Below are 22,973 nucleotides of genomic sequence, written 5' to 3' on the forward strand. Positions count from 1 at the left end.
ACGATGTTGGGGCGTGAGCGGAAGACGGCCTAACGGTGTGCGGGACCGTAGCCCAGCTTCATGGAGACGGTTGCGAATGGTCCTCGCCGATACCCCAGGAGCAACAGTGTCCCTAATTTGCTGGGAAGTGGCGGTGCGGTCCCCTACGGCACTGCGTAGGATCCTACGGTCTTGGCGTGCATCCGCGCGTCGCTGCGGTCCGGTGCCAGGTCGACGGGCACGTGCACCTTCCGCCGACCACTGGCGACAACATGGATGTACTGTGGAGACCTCACGCCCCACGTGTTGAGCAATTCGGCGGTACGTCCACCCGGCCTCCCGCATGCCCACTATACGCTCTCGCTCAAAGTCCGTCAACTGCACATACGGTTCACGTCCACGCTGTCGCGGCATGCTACCAATGTTAAAGACTGCGATGGAGCTCCGTATGCCACTGCAAACTGGCTGACACTGACGGCGGCGGAGCACAAATGCTGCGCAGCTAGCGCCATTCGACGGCCAACACCGCGGTTCCTGGTGTGTCCGCTGTGCCGTGCGTGTGATCATTGCTTGTACAGCCCTCTCGCAGTGTCCGGAGCAAGTATGGTGGGTCTGACACACCGGTGTCAATGTGTTCTTTTTTCCATTTCCAGGAGTGTAGTTTCTTTATCTAGGGATCTTGTCTCTCTCATTCTCTTCTTGTCTTAGCTTCCGATGTAGACGCACCCTTTCATAGGAGGTGTGCTTCCTTAATGTCTGTGTATTTTATGTTAATATATCACTTCAACTTTGAGAGGCTCTTATTTAAAGCGAATTACTACATATACATTATCTTAACATGTATTTATCTGTATCAGAATTAATCTGAGAGGAGGCGACGTGAAGTCTTGATAAGGTGTTGGAACTGATCCGCTGCCATTTTAGCAGCCTATATGCAAATTTGTAGGATGAATCATAGAACCTGCCTTCATTATCTTTTAATGATTATGAAGTCCGTTTACAATTTGTTGTACGCATTTTTATGCACGTCAGTATTGGCGATTCAAGCTTTTGTCACCGATACACGGGCTAGCGTCACCCTATTAATGACTAACCACGAAAACCAGGTACGCCGATTTTCTTTATCATAACTTCTCGATTTCCTTATATCATTCCTGCTCTCGTCAATCCTATTTGTAAACATTTTTGTGAGTAACTCTGAAGTGGAGCAGAAAAATTATAATTTTAAAATGTGGCTGCAGGGCATGTGTGAAGCAATCACTCCTAGAGAGAGAAGTGGTGTAGGGGAAGAAAGTAAGAATCAGTACTGACAGTCTCACTGACTCATTAGCGCGAGGTTTATTAAAACATTGACAAAACCCATAATTCATTTATCTTTCGTCATTAAAAGCCAAAATTGTTCAAAGAAAGTTTTTTTCATTGTATAGTTAGGCACTAATGTTGATCGTTGCGTGGAAAGGGGGCGGTGGGGGGGCGGGGGCTACTGCTAGCTAACGTGTGATTGAACTCGGGGGTAATGGGCTCAGAAACATTGGTGAAACTATCCTCTACTGCAGTGTTCCCTAAATTGTGTTCTGCGAAACATTGGTGTTACTCGGGGAGTGAGTAAGTACTTCACAGAAAACTATCAGCAACATGGCGGTTTTTTCCGACATTTTTTAAAATTTTATTGTAATTCTTGTGTTACTAGTTACGATTTAAAATTGAAATAATCACTAAATAAAACAAATTGGTGTCGTTTTTTAAACTTTTACTATCCTTCGGAATAAACAAGTGTTCCATCAAAGTAACACGATTCTCAAAAGTGCTCCATCAGAGAAAGCCTTTGTGAACCCCTGCTCTAGCTGCATGATGCAGAATTGTGGTGCGGGAATTTCAGGGTTTTCCAGCGCTGCAGAAACACACTTGTACAGAAAAAAATTAATTACGTAGCTTTTTTTTCCGAGGTCATACTTAACTTTAAGTCTACCCCCGTAAGTAAAGATAAGAACGCAGATGTAAAGATGAGAACGTAGATGCCATGTGTTGCACGGATGGCTGTAGTGTTATGGCTAATCTGATGCAGGGCACCATCCGATGGCGTCAGCATGTATGCGAATTATTACTCTCAAATTCGACGCTTCACATGTGAATGACACCTTACGTGACAACTATCTCATTAGTGGCAGATAAGCTGCAATACTCCCGCGAATTAAATTGTGGGGAACGTCGAACAGTGTTAAATATTATCCTCTTACTTTCACGTCATTAATATTGTATGAAATGTATTCCCACATTTACGAATTACGGGTAATGGCCTAAAGTACTTATACACATGAAAGCTTGGAACGCAGCTAATACTGCTAACGAATGGAAAATAGTGAGGACAAAATTATCACGTGCTTCACTGCAGGAGCAGCGACGCGTACGAGTGGATTTTCAGTGGAACCAGATGGCACTGCTATTTTTAATGTACACATTTTAATTGCTCATAACCTGAATTTTACTTACTTGATACAATTGTATGCAGCGACAGAAAATAATCAGGCAGATTTCATGCTCAGCTACATTTGAAGCCATTGTATCTATCACATCATCGCAGTGTATATCCGTATTTAACTCCTGCTATTCATCATTCTGCTTCAGTACCATTTATGTGTGTGAAAAGCACAAAAATAAATTGTTAATTCGGAAATATAGCTTGTCAGTGGGTATTATGGTAATCATGGCGATTAATGTCACCGTTATTGTGTTAATGTATCTACCTAGCCATGCATAACAATTTATCCACGCCTGACAGGGAATTTACGTTAAAGCGTGGGGTCGAAAATCGGTTAATGTCACAAGCAGACAAAATACAATTAAGCGTACTCGGAATTTCAGCGCGCTTCACAACTTCAAGAAGAAAAGTAATACTACGAACAAATTCAGAAATGAAACTGTCATCGGATAAAGAATGAAAAATCAATTCCTTGGCACTTTTCTACATCTAATGGAGCTTGCCACTGGTGCGGAGCCTTGCGTGCCTCAGCGATACAGATAGCCGTACCGTACAGTGTGTAAACTTTTAAATGGCAGACCTCTCACTAGTCCTGAATCGGTAGAAGTCGGTAAACGTCGGGAGGCTTCGGTAGGCACGCAGTTTAAACTGTTGCCAACATTACGTAGCTGACTGTGTTGCACAAGGTAGCCATTGTCGTCTGCTTCGTCATTGTTTTGCGCTGAACTGTTCTGCGTTTTTTTATTGTGCAGTTGTGCTAGACATTATCAAAATGAGTGAAGAGGCAGCTGCTGGCCCATTTCGGGAGTCGCCAACAACCCCTACCGGTAGGCCTACGGTTAGAAGGAAACAAGTATTACGTAGCGATGCTCGCAAAATTATATTGCGTGTGATTGAATGCTGCGAAAGGGAAAGGGAGCAGAAAAAATTGCTTCACCCCATTTACAAATCTTCAGTGAGAGCTGCTACATACACAGGACAAAGCATGCGTAGCATTGGAAGATTCAAACAGTTTTCCAATAATCATCCTGGCGTATCACCACAAACGCCTGGCAAGAAAAGGTGAGTTTCCATTTCAGACATTTTGTTCGCGATCACTTTGAAGGAGCCCCCTATTTCGTCCGAATTACCTTATATTTCATTTTTCCTTGCTAGCGTATTGCTTTGTATGGAAACACCACTGGTTACTGTATTATTTCGAAACACATTCATATTACAGTACATTTCCAAATTCAAAAAAATAAATGCAGTGCAGAAGGCATTTTCTTATAAATCCTTCTCTCTCTTTTAACTTAGGAAAAGAAGTGGAGTGCCAGCACTGCAACTGGTAGGCGTGCCTTGTCCCCCCCCCCCACTCCCCCCCAACGGTTCCTCTCACCTCGCCAGCCAATGCTTGCTTCCTCCTCTCCCCGCACTCCCCTCACAACTCCACCGTCTTACAGTTAACACACTGTAGGTGTGCCATACAAATGTGTGGTTCCTGGAGAGGGGCAGCAGCCTTTTCAGTAGTTGCTGAGGCAACAGTCTGGATGATTGGCTGATCTGGTATTGTAACATCAGCCAAAACGGCCTTGCTGTGCTGGTACTGCAAATGTCTAAAAGCAAGGACAAACTACAAACGCAATTTTTCCCAAAGGAATGCACCTCTACTGCATGGGTAAATGACAATGGTATCCTTTTGGTTAAAATATTCCGGAGGTAAAATGCTCCCCCATTCTGATCTTCGGCGGGGATTTGTCAGGGGTATGTCGTCATCAGGAGAAACTGTCAATCTACAGACCATACGTGGAATGTGAGATCCCTTAATCGGGCAGGTAGGTTAGAAAATTTAAATAAAAAAATGCATAGGTTAAATTTAGGTATAGTGATAACTAATGAATTTCGGTGACAGGAGGAATACGACTTTAAGTCAGGTTAACGCGGTGTTGTAAATACAAAATCAGAGTGGTAATGCATGTGTAGGTTTAATAACGAATAAGAAAATAGGAATGCGGGCAAGCTACTATGAACAGCACAGTGAACGCATTATAGTCCTGAAGATAGACACGAAGCTCACACCCAGCACAGTAGTTAAAGTTTATGTGACAACTAACTCCGCAATGATAAAGAGATTGAAGAAATGCTCGATGAGATAAAATAAATTACTCACTTAGTAAAAGGAGACGAAAATGTATTTGTGATGAGAACTGAAATACACTACTGGCCATTAAAATTGCTACACCAGGAAGAAATGCAGATGATAAACGGGTATTCATTGGACAAATATGTTATACTGGAACTGACATGTGATTTTATTTTCATGCAATTTGGGTGTATAGAACCTGAGAAATCAGTACACAGAACAACCACCTCTGGCCGTAATAACGGTCTTGATACGCCTGGGTATTGAGTCAAACAGAGCTTGGATGTCGTGTACAGGTACAGCTGCCCATGCAGCTTCAACACGATGCCACAGTTCATCAAGAGTAGTGACTGGCGTATTGTGACGAGCCAGCTGCTCGGTCACCATTGACCAGACGTTTTCAGTTGGTGAGAGATGTGGAGAATGTACTGGCCAGGGCAGCAGTCGAACATTTTCTATATCCAGAAAGGCCCGTACAGGACCTGCAACATGCGGTCGTGCATTATCTTGCTGAAATGTAGGGTTTCGCAAGGATCGAATGAAGGGTAGAGCCACGGGTCGTAACACATCTGAAATGTAACGTCTACTGTTCAAAGTGCCGTCAATACGAACAAGAGGTGACCCAGACGTGTAACCAATGGCTCCCCATACAACCACGCCAGGTGATACGCCAGTATGGCGATGGCGAATACACGCTTCCAATGTGCGTTCACCGCGATCCAGAACCTGGATTCATCCGAAAAAATGACGTTTTGCCATTCGTGCACCCAGGTTCGTCGTTGAGTACACCATCGCAGGCGCTCCTGCCTGTGATGCAGCGTCAAGGGTAGCCGCAGCCATGGTCTCCGAGCTGATAGTCCATGCTGCTGCAAACGTTGTCGAACTGATCGTGCAGACGGTTGTTGTCCCTCAAACGTCCCCATCTGTTTACTCATGGATCGAGACGTGGCTGCACGATCCGTTACAACCATGCGGATAAGATGCCTGTCATCTCGACTGCTAGTGATACGAGGCTGTTGGGATCCAGCACGGCTTTCCGTATTACCCTCCTGAACCCACCGATTCCATAAACTGCTAACAGTCATTGGATTTCGACCAACGCGAGCAGCAATGTCTCGATACGATAAACCGCAATCGCGATAGGCTACAATCCGACCTTTATCAAAGTCGGAAACGTGATGGTACGCATTTCTCCTCCTTACACGAGGCATCACAACAACGTTTCGCCAGGCAACGCCGGTCAACTGCTGTTTGTGTATGAGAAACCGGTCGAAAAACTTTACTCATCTCAGCACGTCGTAGGTGTCGCCATTGTGTGAATGCTCTGAAAAGCTAATCATTTGCATATCACAGCATCTTCTTCCTGTCGGTTAAATTTCGCGTCTGTAGCACGTCATCTTGGTGGTGTACCAATTTTAATGGCCAGTAGTGTAAGATAGTAGGAAAAGGAAGAGAAAGAAAAGTAGTGGCTGAATATGAAGTGGAAAGAAAAGAACGAAAGAGGAAACAACCTGACAGAATTTTGCACAGAGCATAGTTTAATCATCGCTGACTCTTGGTTGAAGAATCCTGAAAGAAGGTTGTGTGCTTGGAAGAGACCTGGAGACATCGGAAGGTTTCAGACTGATTATAGAATGCTAGGACAGAGATTTCTAATCCATATTTTAAATTATAAGACATTTCTAGGTGCAGATGTGCACTCTGACCACAACGAATTAGTCATGACCCGTACATTAAAACTGAAGAAATGGAAAAGAGATAGGAAATTAAGGAGATGGGATACACTGAAATAACTAAAGTTTGTTGAGAATTTCGGAGGAACTGTTACGCTACGACTGGCAAGAGTAGGGGAAAGACATGCGGTAGAAGCTGAACGCGTAGTTTTGAGATATGAAGTTGTGAAGGTATCAGAGAATCATGTAAGTAAAAAGACAAGCCCTAGTAAAAATCAGTATGAGTACTGTACAACTGCTATACTGGGCACTAAATAATAATCCAACAGTGACTTTATTTGACGTGTTTCGGGAAGAACCTATTATCAGGCTGTCATGAACATCTTGGTGATCAAATACACTCCTGGAAATTGAAATAAGAACACCGTGAATTCATTGTCCCAGGAAGGGGAAACTTTATTGACACATTCCTGGGGTCAGATACATCACATGATCACACTGACAGAACCACAGGCACATAGACACAGGCAACAGAGCATGCACAATGTCGGCACTAGTACAGTGTATATCCACCTTTCGCAGCAATGCAGGCTGCTATTCTCCCATGGAGACGATCGTAGAGATGCTGGATGTAGTCCTGTGGAACGGCTTGCCATGCCATTTCCACCTGGCGCCTCAGTTGGACCAGCGCCGTGCTGGACGTGCAGACCGCGTGAGACGACGCTTCATCCAGTCCCAAACATGCTCAATGGGGGACAGATCCGGAGATCTTGCTGGCCAGGGTAGTTGACTTACACCTTCTAGAGCACGTTGGGTGGCACGGGATACATGCGGACGTGCATTGTCCTGTTGGAACAGCAAGTTCCCTTGCCGGTCTAGGAATGGTAGAACGATGGGTTCGATGACGGTTTGGATTTACTGTGCACTATTCAGTGTCCCCTCGACGATCACCAGTGGTGTACGGCCAGTGTAGGAGATCGCTCCCCACACCATGATGCCGGGTGTTGGCCCTGTGTGCCTCGGTCGTATGCAGTCCTGATTGTGGCGCTCACCTGCACGGCGCCAAACACGCATACGACCATCATTGGCACCAAGGCAGAAGCGACTCTCATCGCTGAAGACGACACGTCTCCATTCGTCCCTCCATTCACGCCTGTCGCGACACCACTGGAGGCGGGCTGCACGATGTTGGGGCGTGAGCGGAAGACGGCCTAACGGTGTGCGGGACCGTAGCCCAGCTTCATGGAGACGGTTGCGAATGGTCCTCGCCGATACCCCAGGAGCAACAGTGTCCCTAATTTGCTGGGATGTGGCGGTGCGGTCCCCTACGGCACTGCGTAGGATCCTACGGTCTTGGCGTGCATCCGTGCGTCGCTGCGGTCCGGTCCCAGGTCGACGGGCACGTGCACCTTCCGCCGACCACTGGCGACAACATGGATGTACTGTGGAGACCTCACGCCCCACGTGTTGAGCAATTCGGCGGTACGTCCACCCGGCCTCCCGCATGCCCACTATACGCCCTCGCTCAAAGTCCGTCAACTGCACATACGGTTCACGTCCACGCTGTCGCGGCATGCTACCAGTGTTAAAGACTGCGATGGAGCTCCGTATGCCACGGCAAACTGGCTGACACTGACGCCGGCGGTGCACAAATGCTGCGCAGCTAGCGCCATTCGACGGCCAACACCGCGGTTCCTGGTGTGTCCGCTGTGCCGTGCGTGTGATCATTGCTTGTACAGCCCTCTCGCAGTGTCCGGAGCAAGTATGGTGGGTCTGACACACCGGTGTCAATGTGTTCTTTTTTCCATTTCCAGGAGTGTAGATAAAGACGGTATGCAAGAAGCAAGACGTTTGTTATATACTGTCTTTATATATCTGATCACCAAGATGTTCGTGACAGCCGGACGAAGGGTTCTACCCTAAACTCTTTAAATAAAGTTATTGGTACATCAGCTGGTGACTTCTCATTTAGTGATCAACACTACGCCTATTGATTCCCAATATGGTGACACTCTTCCTGCGTGACTTTATGTCAGATTTATAAGTTAGTAGAAATCCTTGGATAACACAGGAGATATTGAATTTAACTGATGAAAAGAGAAAATATAAAAACTGCAGTATACGAAGCAGGCGACAGGGAATGCAAACACCTAAAAAATAAGATTGACAGGAAGTGCAAAATGGCTAAACAGGAATGGCTAGATGCCAAATGTGAGAATTTAGTAGCATATTTCACTACGGGAAAAATAAATACCGCCTACGGGAGAGTTAAAGAGACCTTTGGAAAAAAGAGAAGGAGCTGTATGAATGTAGCTCAGATGGAAAATCAGTCCTAAGAAGAAAGGAAAGCTGGAAGGTGAAAGGAATATATAGAGGCTCTATACGAGGAAGATGTACTTGAAGGCAATATTATAGAAATGGAAGAGGACGTAGATGAAGGTGATGTTGGTGAGATGATACTGCGAGAAGAATGTGACAGCGTACTGAAAGCCTTAAGTCGAAACAAGGCCGTAGGGGTAGACGACATTCTTTCAGAACTATTGGTAGCTTCGGAAGAGTCAACCCTGACAAAACTCGTCTATCTGGTGTGCAAGATATATGAGACATACAAATACCTTCAGACTTCAAGACGAATATAATAATTCCAATTCCAAAGAAAGCAGATGCTGACAGGTTTGAATATTACCGAACTGTCAGTTTAGTAAGTAATGACTGCAAAAAGTTAACACGAATTCCTTACAGGAGAATGGAAGAATTGATAGCAGCCGACATCGAGAAAAATCAGTTTGGATTCCGGCGAAATGTACGAACATGCAAGGTAATAGTGACTCTACGACTTCTATTAAAAGAGGTTAAGAAGAGGCAAACCTATATTTAAAGCATTTTTAGATTTAGAGAAAGCTTTTGACAATGTTGACTGGAGTACTCTCTCTGAAATTCTGAGGGTAGCAGGGACCGAAAGGCTATTTACAACTTGTACAGACCCAGACGTGACTTATAAGGGTCGAAGGGTTCGAAAGGGAAGCAGTGGTTAAGAAGGGTGTGAGAAAGGGCTATAGCCTATCCCCGAAGTTACTCAATCTGTACACTGCGCAAGTATTAAAGGAAACCGAAAGAAAAATTTGAAGTAGAAATTAGAATCCAGGGAGAGGAAACAAAATCTTTTAGGTTTGCCGATGACATTATAATTCTGTCAGAGACAGAAATGGATTTGGAAAAGCGGTTGAACGGAAAGGAGGACGTAAAATGAACATCAAAAAGCAAAACAAGGGTACTGAAATGATGAAAGAAATACGAAACGAGACACTTAAAAAAGTAGTTGAGTTTTGCTATGTGGGCAGCAAAATAAATGATGATAGCCGAAGTAGAGAGAATATGAAATGCAGACTGTTAATGAAAAGCAAAATGTTTCTGAAGAAGAGAAAATTGTTAACACTGAATATAAATTTAAGTATTAGGAAGTCTTTCCTGAAAGAATTTGTAAGGAGAGTAGCCATGTATGGAAGTGAACATATACGATAAACTGTTTACTGACTACTCAAAAAAAATTGAAGACAGAAACAACAACAAATTATTTCATCCCATATGGGCAGCGCATGGGCTATCAACAGTACAAAATTCCGCTTTTCACCCAAGAGCATTTTTTTGATAGAAGGAAGATGAGAGGAAATATTATTAAAGAAAAAAAAGTTACACATGTTTTTAAAAACTGTGAGTAGGATGTATTTTGGTGGCGCCTTCTTAAAAAAAAATTAGGATTGCTTTCTTTTTTTAAACAAAAATCAAAGGGCAGACAGATAAGAAGCGAAAATATATACATTTAAAAAGAACGTCACAGAATGGAGAAATTCTTCTAAGAAAAAAATTTGTACTTCCGCTTAAAATCGAAAGGATTTGCACCGGGAGAGAAGGATTTCGGGAGAAGAAAATATGTTGCATCGGGACGAGGGGTGTGGCTAGAAAAGATCTGGGTCTGTTAGGTAGGGAACTATGAAGATAAGGTACATGTTTGGGGAAAACTTATCTTCCTCCACAGCGCCTTCTACCAGTTCCTCCATTCTTCTATAGATAATTTTCATTGGTTCAGTGACACACCTTTTCCCATCTGCCTTCCTTGGTACTGGGATTATGAAATTCTTCTTGTTGTCCATTTCCCCGTGCTTTGTCTTCATTTTCCTTTCCTTATACAGCATTTCTATACAGTTCTTCCAAAGTTCAGGCTTCCCTTCTCCTCTTCGTACCGGTTTCCCTTCAGCTTGATGTTCATACACTTGCTTCTCTCTTTTCTAAAGGGTTTATTTCATTTTTTGTGCCCAAATAAACGAAAAGTAGACAGGCGCTAAGATAAAAAGTGTGACATGGTGTCCTGAGAGAACAAAAGATCGTTGAACCTGATGATGGATATTTTTGTGAAATATATACAGTTGTTCGCTAAAAGTAATCTTTCTGTGGACTGTCAAAAATCTCTTACGGATAACTGCAAATTCAAAGTTAAATACTGAAAATGTGTTATGAACTCGTAAATTTGTTATCTGCGAAATAAATATAAGTAGCTGGCACTTAAAAATAAATAACAAAATATCATTATTTATATCGACAACATTTACAACAGTTTATACCCAGGAACCATTTGAAATACAGCATACGGCTACAGGAAGTCTTTCTTTCAAATGATTTCTAGCTTCTCTCGCAATGTTAACTTTCCTTCCAAGTACACCCTCTATCGACCCTGCGTATCCTCTTCGTACCAGGGCCATCTTGCTGAAGATGTTATGTGTGTTTGGGTGACACTATCATCGCACTGCATAGTGGACCCTCCAGGTGACTGATCAGATTTGCTTTTGTAATATGATCGAACGAAATAACACGCTTGTTCAAAATTATGAACTGATGTTCAGGAGAAATCGCATTCAGATATTTGCCTAGAAATATCGGTTATGATTATTCTTGATTTCTGTGTGCTACTCCGATGCTGACAGTAAACTCCGGATCATTTCACAATGGGCTACGTCAGATTTAACATTCCATCCCCGTCAAAGCAGACGTGGATTCGCGTATCTAGCAATGTTTTAACTGTGGGATGCCAAGTCTAAATAAAAAACTTGTATCTCTACTTATGTACTACCTGGAAATAACTAATCAGCAATGGAACTACACTTGAATGTGACGATGTTCATTACAAGATATCGTGCGCAGCTCGTACCGGTATGCCATTTTCAGTCAACGCAGAAGGAAACTATAAGCGTTATACGCACAATCAAAAAACACTAGTTTAAAATGCTAGATACAGCGTTAGAATGAAATACGTAATCGTCTACTACCAGCGACAGAATTCTGCAGAATGTAAGCTCTGGCTGCAAACCTAATTATCGGTCAGTTAGTGTGGGTTGTTTGTAATGGACCAAATGTTGATTTTCACCTACGTAATTAGTTCACTTGTTGATCTGCCGCAGGAAATGTCAAAATTTCGTTACCAGCATGCGCTAAAAATAATCTACCAGTCGTAACTGCTGAGAACACATTCACGCCAAACTACAGTTGTAATAAAACTTATTACTGACGAAATATGGCAACGCATGGGCCTGACCAGTATAACTGTGCTCCATTTCTGCCAGTTCTTTTCTTGAGTTTTTGTCCTTCCCAAGCGTAATAGATGGAGCACATAGAAATAAAGAAAGTAATGCCCCTGAATCAACGTGGAGATATGCCCGAGAGATAAAGTAGGAAAAAAGTTCCTCTTTCCACTTATTATTATTTGTGCAAATTTAACTAAAAATTGTTATTGCTATTTCAGTATATGAACGAATCTTTAAAGTTGAAAAAAAATGCTTCCATAGAAAAATAAACAAGAAAGAGAAACAAAAACGTGTGTAACAAGAAACTAACAGCCTGCATAATCAAGCCTTCTTCACCTTCTGTTATTTCGTAAGGAGTGCTTGAGTCTGTTATTAGACAGTTAAGACGATAAAGTAACATACACTTAAAAACACAAACTCTCAATGCATAAAGATACACCATAATTTGAAAAATCCAGTCTGAGATTTTTTGCAATATGCGCCAATGTACTGTAACTGCAATAAATAACGCCATCTGTTAACAGGGTAAGGAACAGTTAGACAAAAATCGCCGTTTTTCTGCCTGGATAATCTCGTATTTGCATTTACTATCATTTTTATGATCAATTCTTTCAAAATTAAAACAACACAGAAAAGTAGACTGAGTGATGAAAAACAAAGTACCTAAAACAATTTATTATGTATGTAAGAGAACTGCGCTAGATACACAGAGACTTCCACCATAACGGCATCGAGAGTAGTAGTCTGTGGTGTGTACTCTACCTACAGTTGTGTGCGCTTGTGATGACTGAGGAAAAACATGTGGAAAAAATGCCCAGAGTGTGCATATAATGGAGGTGCCAGAAGAAGAGGTTAGTCACTATGAAGTAATTAATAAATAACACTACAACAGAAGGAACGGTGGAGAATATGGAATTTATTTATCTGCCACTGAACCACGACGTCTACGGCAACAATCTAGTTAAGTCCTATTTGTTTGTAAAGTGCTGTTTCTAAATAGTCCTTTTCATTCACGTCCTGCAATTCAGTACACCAATTATTGAAAAATACGTTGACTGCTACTGGAAGCTTGACGCTAAAATATATAGTTGTTTTACAAACGCTCTGCTCATAGATTCATTAGCCTCGCAGTGTCATCTATGTTAATGTCAATATTTCTTAGTTCATGTTTAGTAGCATAATTCGTACGTAAGATCGTGTGAGTCACTACAATATTTCTTATGACGCTAGTGCTACAATATACACACATCAAAAAAGTTTTGCATCACCGCGGTTCCCAAAAGTGCTGAAGATAGACGTTGACTGTGGGTATTGTATCACGTACACAGTCTCTTTGACTGTTCAGAGATGCCACTAAACCCGCCCAAAGGTGTAAACAACCATGCATGAGCAGCGCCTATTAGACAGAGAGGGTCCGACAGCCGATCAGTTCCAGTCATTCCACCAGGAAGGAGGTACACGGCTCGTCAATTGGCTTGGCACTGAACACTATGGGACTCAACTGCTGTGGTCATAAGTCCCCTAGAACTTAGAACTACTTAAATCTAACTAACCTAAGGACATCACACACATCCATGCCCGAGGCAGGATTCGAACCTGCGACCGTAGCGGTCGTGCGGTTCCAGACTGACGGCTCGTCAAAAAAATAGTTCAAATGGCTCTGAGCACTATGGGACTTAACTGCTGAGGTCATCAGTCCCCTAGAACTTAGAAATACTTAAACCTATTAAGGACATCACACACATCCATTCCCAAGGCAGGATTTGAACCTGCGACCGTAGCGGCCGCGCGGTTCCACACTGTAACGCCTAGAACCGCTCGGCCACTCCGACCGGCCGCTCGTGTTGTCTGTAGTTCAACAATGCCCAGACGGTCAATGCCGCGGTTAGATCGCGTCCGCATTGTTGTTTTGTGCCAGGAAGGGCTCTCAACAAAGGAAGTGTCCAGGTAGTGAACCAAAGCGATGCTGTTCGGACATGGAGGAAATACAGAGAGACAGGAACTGTCAATGACATGCCTCGCTCAGGCCACCCAAGGGCTACTACTGCAGTGTATGACCACTACCAATGGGTTATGGCTCGGAGGAACACTGACAGCAACGCCACCATGTTAAATAATGCTTTTCATGCAGCTACAGGACGTCGTGCTACGACTTAACTGTGCGCAATGGACTCTATGATGCACAACTTCACTTCCGACGTCCATGGCGAGGTGCATCTTTGCAACCACGACACCATGCAGTGCGGTACAGATGGGCCCAACAACATGCCGAATGGACCGTTCAGGATTGGCATCACGTTATCTTCACCGATGAGTGTCGCATACGCCTTCAACCAGACAATCCTCGGGGAAGTGTTTGGAGGCAGCCCGGTCAGGCTGAACGCCTTAGACACACTGTCCAGCGAGTGCAGCAAGATGGAGGTTCCCTGCTGTTTTGGGGCTGGCATTCCGTGGGGCCGACGTACATCGCTGGTGGTCTTTGAAGGCGCCATAACGGCTGTACGATACGTGAATACCGTCCTCCGACCGATAGTGCAACCATATTGGCAGCATACTGGCGAGGCATTCATCTTCATGGACGACAAATCGCGCCCCCATCTTGCACATCTTGTGAATGACTTCCTTCAGGATAACAACATCGCTTGATTAGAGAGGCTGCATGTTCTCCAGACATGAACACTATCTAACATGCCTGGGATAGATTGAATAGGACTATTGATGGACGACGTGACCCACCAACCACTTTGCGGGATCTACGCCTAATCACTATTGAGGAGTGGGACAATCTGGACCAACAGTGCCTTGATGAACTTGTGGATAGTATGCCACGACGAATACAGGCATGCATTAATGAAAGAGGACGTGCTACTGCAGGTTCGGGATCTCTCGGAACCGAGGTGAAGCAAAAATTTTTTGATGTGTGTATTACATCATAAGCGAATCTATGTCAGCCTCCCAGTCATCATTAATATTTTCTTTCTCTCTACTTGCAAATTGTCAGTAAGTAGACTCGATAGTGAAATGTTATCACCAAGTGTATTTGAACCTTGGTTACAACATGGTGTCGGGTACTCTGATGCATTCACGGTTACATTTATTAATAAAAATCGATAATTAAATTGTAAATCCCAACGACCACACTATAATTCCTTCTGCTTGTTATCGTAGACAAAGAATCGTCGACACATGATGTAACTTGAGGCGTGTACTAGAGAAGTCTTTTAGAACCCTTTTCGTTGTATTTTAATGCCTTGGTATAGAATGTTAAAACTAACTTCCGACGATTGCAGATGGTGCAGCTATCTATCACGAAATAAGATCTAGAAAAACTTGCAAAAAAATCGAATCACATCTTGACACGGTAAAGTAGGGGACAGACTTTGTTTCGTTGATAGAATACGGAGAAAAACCCAGTTAGGCGATAGCATTCAAAACACTTTCGCGACATGTCCTAGAATATTAGTGCAGCGTGTGTGTCTCATACTAAACAGAACTCAAAGGAGATATTGAGCGTATAAAAATATGGACAACTCGAATAATCAGAGATTTGTATAATTCACGAGGAGTACTGAAACCCTGGATTGGCAGAATGCCAACAGTCACGTGAAAACCGATTTACATAGTTTCAAAATCCATTACTAAACAAGGCATAGGGTGTAGTCACATTAACATGACCACGGCCTGTGTTCAGCGTCCGGATGTAATAAGCATTCTTAGACGGCAGGTGCACCACTAGCAGTGGACGGTATATAAAGCGTGTTGGGAGAGACACGGGAAACAGTGAAGTCGTTGTCATAATGTGGAAACGGAGTGATTTATCTGAGTCCAAACGGGCTTAATCACTGGCTTTCGGACCAAGGATAAAGCATTCCCGAAACGTCTAGGTTTGTGAATTGTTTGCATGCCGTTGTGGTTAAAGTATACCGTATATGGCAAAGTGGAGCTACCCAAAACCGGCACCGAGACAACTGTGGTGCATCAGGGGCCTTAGATGACAGGGGTGAACGGCTGCTGCGGAGATGTGCACAGGCGAACAGACATTCAACTGTTGAGCAGCTGACCACCCAGATGAACAATGGGAATCCTATTGACCTTTCTGCGAAGGTTGCTGTCCTTGGCTCGTTAGCAAGCGCCTGGTTCAGGCACCCATGCTGACTGCTGTTCATCGGCGATGAAGGTTGGAATTTGCACACCAATACCACAACTGGACGTCCACTCAGTGGCGACAGGTGACCTTTTCGGATGAATCACGCTTTATGCTCCATCGAACAGGTGGCCGTTGGCATGCACGGCATGAAATGTCTGAAGCCAAACAAGGGGGGGAGCGCTATGGTCTGGGGAATGTTTTCACAACATGCCCTGGGTGATCTGCTCAACTTGGATGGCACAGTGGATCAAAACAACTGTAGCGGCATTACCATTTGGGATAGGAAAAGTCTGTTTTGGTGCAATATTTCTGAGCACACAAGCTACAGCCAGGCGTAGGCCTGTTTACAGTGCGTTACGCTCACCAGCAATTGTGAAGTAAAATAGAGGCCACAAGGGCGTAGAACCGCTGGAAAAAGTACATGCAATGGTTTCACAGGCAGAAGGGGCCCACTGGCCAACCTAAGTGTCATCAGTATGTGACTTGGAGCGGCGAGTTTAGCAAAACAGAGGCGCACAGCCGCATATAAATAGGTGCCGGTTCACTAACAAAGCATTCAAGTGTGGCAGCTCTCCTGGATGGCGGTGCCTGGCACACCACCGGCTACACGTGGCAGCAGATGGGGCGCCAGCGTTCCAGTCCCTAGTGGGTCGCTGGTTCGACCCTCTGAGGCTGACGCAGGGTCCATAGCCAGCCAGCGGCGGGCCACTCCACGGCTCGCTACCACAGGCAGTCGTCTTGGCTCCCAACATGCACTGGAGACATCCAGGGCGAGGGCCACAGATTCAGCTACCAGATCGCGGGCGCTTGTTGTCGCCGTGACCCAAGCCACGCCAGCAAGGGAGCATGCCGCGGGTCGCCTTGCAGTGAGCGGCACTGAGGCGGCAGGGATGGAGGCCGTTGAGTCAGCTGCCAGCGCAACCTGACGTCGACGCAACTCCGTGGCTGTACAAGGCCGACACGCAGCAGGGCGTTGCATGGGTCACTGAAGCAGTCATTCTGTGCCAAGCCGTTTTGCAGACAGAGAAGTGGTGTCCTCAGCATTGTGGGACACGGAGATGCAGACTGAGAGGAACGGGGGCACTGTAGCTGGAAATAATAAATCACTTGGTAAACTCAGACGAGTCTTAATACGGTGCCTTCTACCACCTTTCCCTCCTACAGAACCATGCATCTATTCTTGGGGGCCATGGCCACCACTACATGGATTTGGTTTTTCCATGGTGCGATAGTATTTGCAAGCAGGACAATATACCAATATACAGAGCTTGCAGTGTACTTGTGTGGTTCGAAGAACACCAGGATGAATTTGCAGTACTCTCAGTGCCACCAAACTCCCCGAATTTAAACCCAAATGGGTATATGTGGGACCACCTCTACCGAGCTGTTCACGCCGTGGTTCCTCAACCGAGAAACCTAGCACGGCTGGCCATTGCACCAATCGGAATGGCTCCATATCAACGTAGGTACCTTTCAGAACCTCACTGACTTTCTTCCTGCATGTGTCGCAGCGATCCGCGCCTCAAAAGGTGGGTATTCAGGCTTTTGACGGGTGGTAACATTAATGTGACTGGACAGTGTAGGCAGGACTACGCTGACATTTCTGCCACTTGCTACCGTATGTACCTTGAAGACAAAGTTAAAGTGACTGAAGTTCTCACAGAAGCATTTTCTCATTTATTCTTCCAAACCTCTATACATGAATGCAAACAGACGAAACCTTAATATGTGGAATAATGGGACGTTCCATGCACATCACAACGTTTTGCTGAGTACGGGTGTGGATGTAGACTGAGGTTATCGATACTCCTGTATTAATACAGATAACGGTGTATTTAATATCTTGTGGTCTCGACTTCACAAGTATTCCTAAAATAAATGTATTAATTTACAATCTAATTGCTATTGTGGTAGTTCTGTAAGTCGGTGTATTTTCATAAATTTAAGTGTTTTTGTAATTAATCTGTAGGAATAGATAAAAATTATTGTCGGTGCAGAACTCTAACCTGGATTTCCGATGTTTGAATGTCAGTCACTTTACCTTTTTTTTTTTTTTTTTTTTTTTTTTTTTTTACTATAAGGCTATCCAATACGTCTCCTGGAGCAGTACATGTACATTATGTCAGTTGATGACATCTGCTGTTTGACGATCTTTTATACGTAGAAGTTCTCGCATTAGTGGACTAATATCTTTCCCAAGGAACAAACAATAGTTGGTTTACCCAGCCAGCGGATATTTTTCACACATGTATGACGCAAGAAATCAAAGAGTTGACTGTGTCGTGCAGCAGAACTTGACGTTATCTTTGCCATTTCTGTTCAGTTGTGATTCCAAGGTGTTGGGCAATAAAAATAAATTTTCGTCATACACGATGTCTTCTTCGCCCAGACAAATCCACAATGTCATTTGTGGATGCACAGTAATTTTTGGATGGTTGAAAAGATCTTGTCACCTCGTGACATTAGTTTATTTATATTTTGATTGCTGTCGCACGATTTTTAAGCTTGAACAGTGACATGTCGCACGTATTTACATGCATGAAATAAATACCTGGAACTGGTTCACACCGTGCAGAACGCTTGATCGTGTCAGTTAGAAAACGTCACTCGTTCAACATCTGTAGGTGACCCATGGCACCGAGATAGAGAACCATTCCAGACGATCGATGACGTCATATGTTAACACACTCGTAAGTCTTGAATATGCCATGCGAATTACATTGAAAATGGAGGTATTTCAGCGAATTTACAGCAACAAACATCAAACTAAAACACATGAAATGTTAGTTCAATTTGTTATAAAATGATAAAAAGATTTACTTAACTTGGACACAAATCTTTGCCACAGGAATATTGGATAATTTGCAACTGTCATTCAGAATTAGATTTTAACTCTGCAGCGGAGAGTGTACTGATATGAAACTTCCTGGCAGGTTAAAACTGTAAAGTTTGGAAGGTAGGAGACGAGGTACTGGCAGAAGTGAAGCTGTGTGGATGGGGCGTGAGTCATGCTTGGGTAGCTCAGATGGTGGAGAACTTGCCAGCGAAGGCAAAGGTCCCGAGTTCGAGTCTCGGTCCGGCACACAGTTTTAATCTGCCAGGAAGTTACAACTGTCATTGACTAGCAATACACCACTTGATGCGCTAATTAACAAACTGCAATACAAAATGCAACATTTACAAAGTACATTCAAACAGAAACTTTTAACAGTCGCTGTCCTACTCGATGAAGTTCACTGATACAGCTGAGGACTTGAACTGGGCTGTGTTATTGCATGTTCACCACTATAGAGACCTCAGTGCGAATGTTCTGCAATACTGGGGAAGAGGCATGTTCTTCAGGAGCGCCTCCTATATGTCATTACGGATTGCAGTAATGATTAATCAGTCAGAAATCAGGGAAATTAGGACTTTTTTAATGCTAACTGTTATACTGATAACAGATAATAATGGAAAAATCCGTAGACTAGGCCATGTTAGAATCACACGCTCAGAGGTGCTACCACCATACGTTGCTTTTTGTATGTAGATATCAATTGTTGCCCTCAAGCACACACAAATCATTTCACTATCGTCTGCCTGGTATGCCAGTGGTAGATTACTCGGGATTGTATAAATGCTGAAGGCCAGCTGAAGTGATGGTGGGGTGACTCTCATGTGCGATACTTCTACCCTAGCGACCAGGAAGTCGTGTTGTTACTCACTTCACCTTCATCTTCTGGAACGCACTTGGTAGGACAGAAGTCTCCAGGCATCTACAACCAAACATTTTTTAATCTTTTTTTTAAATAGAGACTCTCGCTCTGCCCCTGCTGTTGGTTGGACATGTAATGATTCCCATTCGTTCTTCCCAACATCACAATAGGTGTCGTTACATGACTAAAAATGATTGATGCAACTAATTAATCTCAGCTCCAACAACCGCATGCCTGTGGAAGCAATATGGGTCTACAAATTTCTTTTTCATTCTTATGTGCACGTCCTGTGTCCTTATTTCCATTTTTCACCCTTCCTGCAAGAGTGCTGTCATGTGTGAATGATTTGAATGCAGTAGCAGACGGACTAGAGAAATGGTGGGTTTCTTAAACTTCTACCAACCTGAACGGTGTCGGTGGAAGGCAGAGAGCAGGAACAGGAGGGCCTGGCCAAAGATGAGTAAAGAAAAACGTTTTCCTAGCAGAGGTTGGTCATGGGCGGTGAGAGCTCCGCGACGGTTACAGGTTGAGTTGTTCTGAAGACAGGCAAGCGACCAGACGTTCCCTCAGAACGGCTGTGTCGAACAAGGGACAAAAAAATGGATCTGAGCACTATGGGACTTAACATCTATGGTCATCAGTCCCCTAGAACTTAGAACTACTTAAACCTATCTAACCTAAGGACATCACACAACACCTAGTCATCACGAGGCAGAGAAAATCCCTGACCCCGCCGGGAATCGAACCCGGGAACCCGGGCGTGGGAAGCGAGAACGCTACCGCACGACCACGAGCTGCGGACATGAAGAGACAAAAGGTATTTTAGCTTTTTTTTTGAATTACCATTTAGGTTCTGGGTACAATTTTTGGTTCAGTTAATCAGTGTCATAATAGTGTGATTTCCTTTAGGCGCGACCATGCCGTCTATAGATTCAAAGCGCAGCCCAAGCCTTAAAAGTTACTGCTTGCCATATTATTTTACTTGTGCGGGACATTTTAAATTATCAATAAAACTGTACCCAGCATATATTTGGCAAGATGAATCGATTTGATTCCAAGCGCTTCACGCAAAGATATGCAGCCGCAATAATCCTGCTCGATGACAGCCACGAGGTGCATACAATTTTTCCCACTAATAAATGCTGTCGTCATTTTGTTTGCCGTGTGAATTGGTGCACGTGAATGTCTGTGTTACAAACTTGAGCAGTGACCACGTACTCCCCAGATTTTCCCACCCCACAGGACTCTACAGACTAAGGCCAGCGTGGCTTGTTATTCTCGTATGAGAAAGCCATAGGATTGTATACAAATGTACCAGGAATGTTTTGTCTATCTATTAGGGATTACTGTTAACATGCGAAATATTAGTCAAAAATAAATATTTTATCATTTGAAGCTATTTCCGTGATCGTTAATTTATTTTCAATACATCTGAAAATAGTGTCACATTTGTAGTATTGATGATTACGCTCCTAAAATCCAAAGTGCTTGGTCAAGTTAGGTAATAGCACGTGGCTTTCTCTGACTGCCCCATAGAATACCGTTGCGTTATGCGTTGCGTCCTTAATAAATTCAATCAATGAAGGAATTGTTCCTAAAATTTAGATGAGCCTAAATCTATTTCAAATAACGGGGAAAACTATTCAGAGAACGTTACGTCGCAAAAACAAAAAAGAAAAAAAAAGAGCGATTGTGGACAGGATATGCCATCATAGCAGGCTGGAACAAAAGGAAATAATAATAATCAAAAGAAGCTCCTGCTAGCGCAAGTAAGTAACCCAGTGGTGACTTACACCAGCATGGACTCTGAGTCTCTAGATACTGTTGAGCCCACGTGGGAGATGTCGTGTGACGAGGGCCTTCCGTCTGGTAGACCGCTCGCCTGGTGCAAGTCTCTCGATTTGACACCACTTCGGCGACTTGCCCGTCGATGGGGATGAAATGATGATGATTAGGACAAGACAACACCCAGTCCCTGAGCAGAGAAAATCTCCGACCCAGCCGGGAATCGAACCCGGCCCTTAGGATTGACAATCTGTCGCGCTGACCACTTTTTCTTCTTCTTTTTTTATCAATTGTAATATAAATATCAAAGAAAATGACTGTGTTAGAGATAAAAATACTGACGAACGAGACTCGAACCAGAAATTTCTGGGCTTGAACGCGAACCACTTTTTTTTTTAATGATGGTTAAGTATGAGTTAATTATCATATATTTGACGAATTTCATATTTAAATTGTTAACGTACTCAAACGAAACAGAAAAAATTGTGGACTACGTTTTTTTTTTACAAAAAAGAAAAAAGGATTTTGGAAGGTTTGTTTTTCTGCTTTTTTTATTTTATTTTATGTTTATACAAATGGATAAAAGGAAGGCCGTTCCTCTTCGACTACATAAACAGAATAATAGAAAGTCGTCCCGTTACGACAAAGGATGCTCCATACTATAGCCCATTGCGAATTTTTCGATGACTGTCTTCTCGTTGCTGTGTTGTTTCCGTTGTTTGTTCAATCTCATAAAAAAAAGGAACTGGGAAGAGGTGCTATGGTTGTCTTCTCATGTCATCGATGATCCAGCTGCGAGGCGGATTATGGAATGCGCTCCAAAGAAAATTAGAAAAATATTGGCTATATTCAGGGTTCTTGACGATCGCACAATGTCGTTCGTTGAGGTAATACCAAAAATCGGGTACTGTCTTTTCGCCATTACCGAATAGGTAGTGAACAGCGTGGCCACTGATCCATGTCACAGAGTTCGTTTTTGCTCTTGGGAAGTAAATCTTGTCGGGAAAAAGAAGTGATCGGGTAGTTATCCCGTCGGGAGTCGTGCGTGTGAGAAAAGCTAATATCTGACGCACCAAATACCAAACGTCCTTTGCCGACCCGCATTCGAAACGATGTTCATCCGTGTCAATCACTTGGCATGTGGCACAAAAGGGTGAATCAGCGAGGTGGATGTGATGTAGGCGGGACTGGCACAACTGTTTCCCATTAACAGTTACGTACCATGCAGATTGCACGTCAGTATCAAGGGTGGTGGCATTCACTGCCTGCCACACAGCGCGCCACTTTGTAGTGGGGTGTTTGCTTTCAATCACATTCGGCGTCCTGTTCATTTGCATGGCAGCATATATCGCCCTCGTCATCATCAAGCGTGTGGGTAGTAGTGCGGTGCGGATGTAGCTTAATTCAAGGAAGAATTGGCTAATGTAGAAGAAAGGTGCTGGGATGTCCGATATCATCACAGGGGGTGCGAGTGAGATTGGTCGTAAGGCTTCCAGTAAGAGACTTGTGAGGCACGT

Source organism: Schistocerca serialis, chromosome 2, assembly GCF_023864345.2.
Source record: "Schistocerca serialis cubense isolate TAMUIC-IGC-003099 chromosome 2, iqSchSeri2.2, whole genome shotgun sequence".
Classification (NCBI taxonomy): Eukaryota; Metazoa; Arthropoda; class Insecta; order Orthoptera; family Acrididae; genus Schistocerca; species Schistocerca serialis.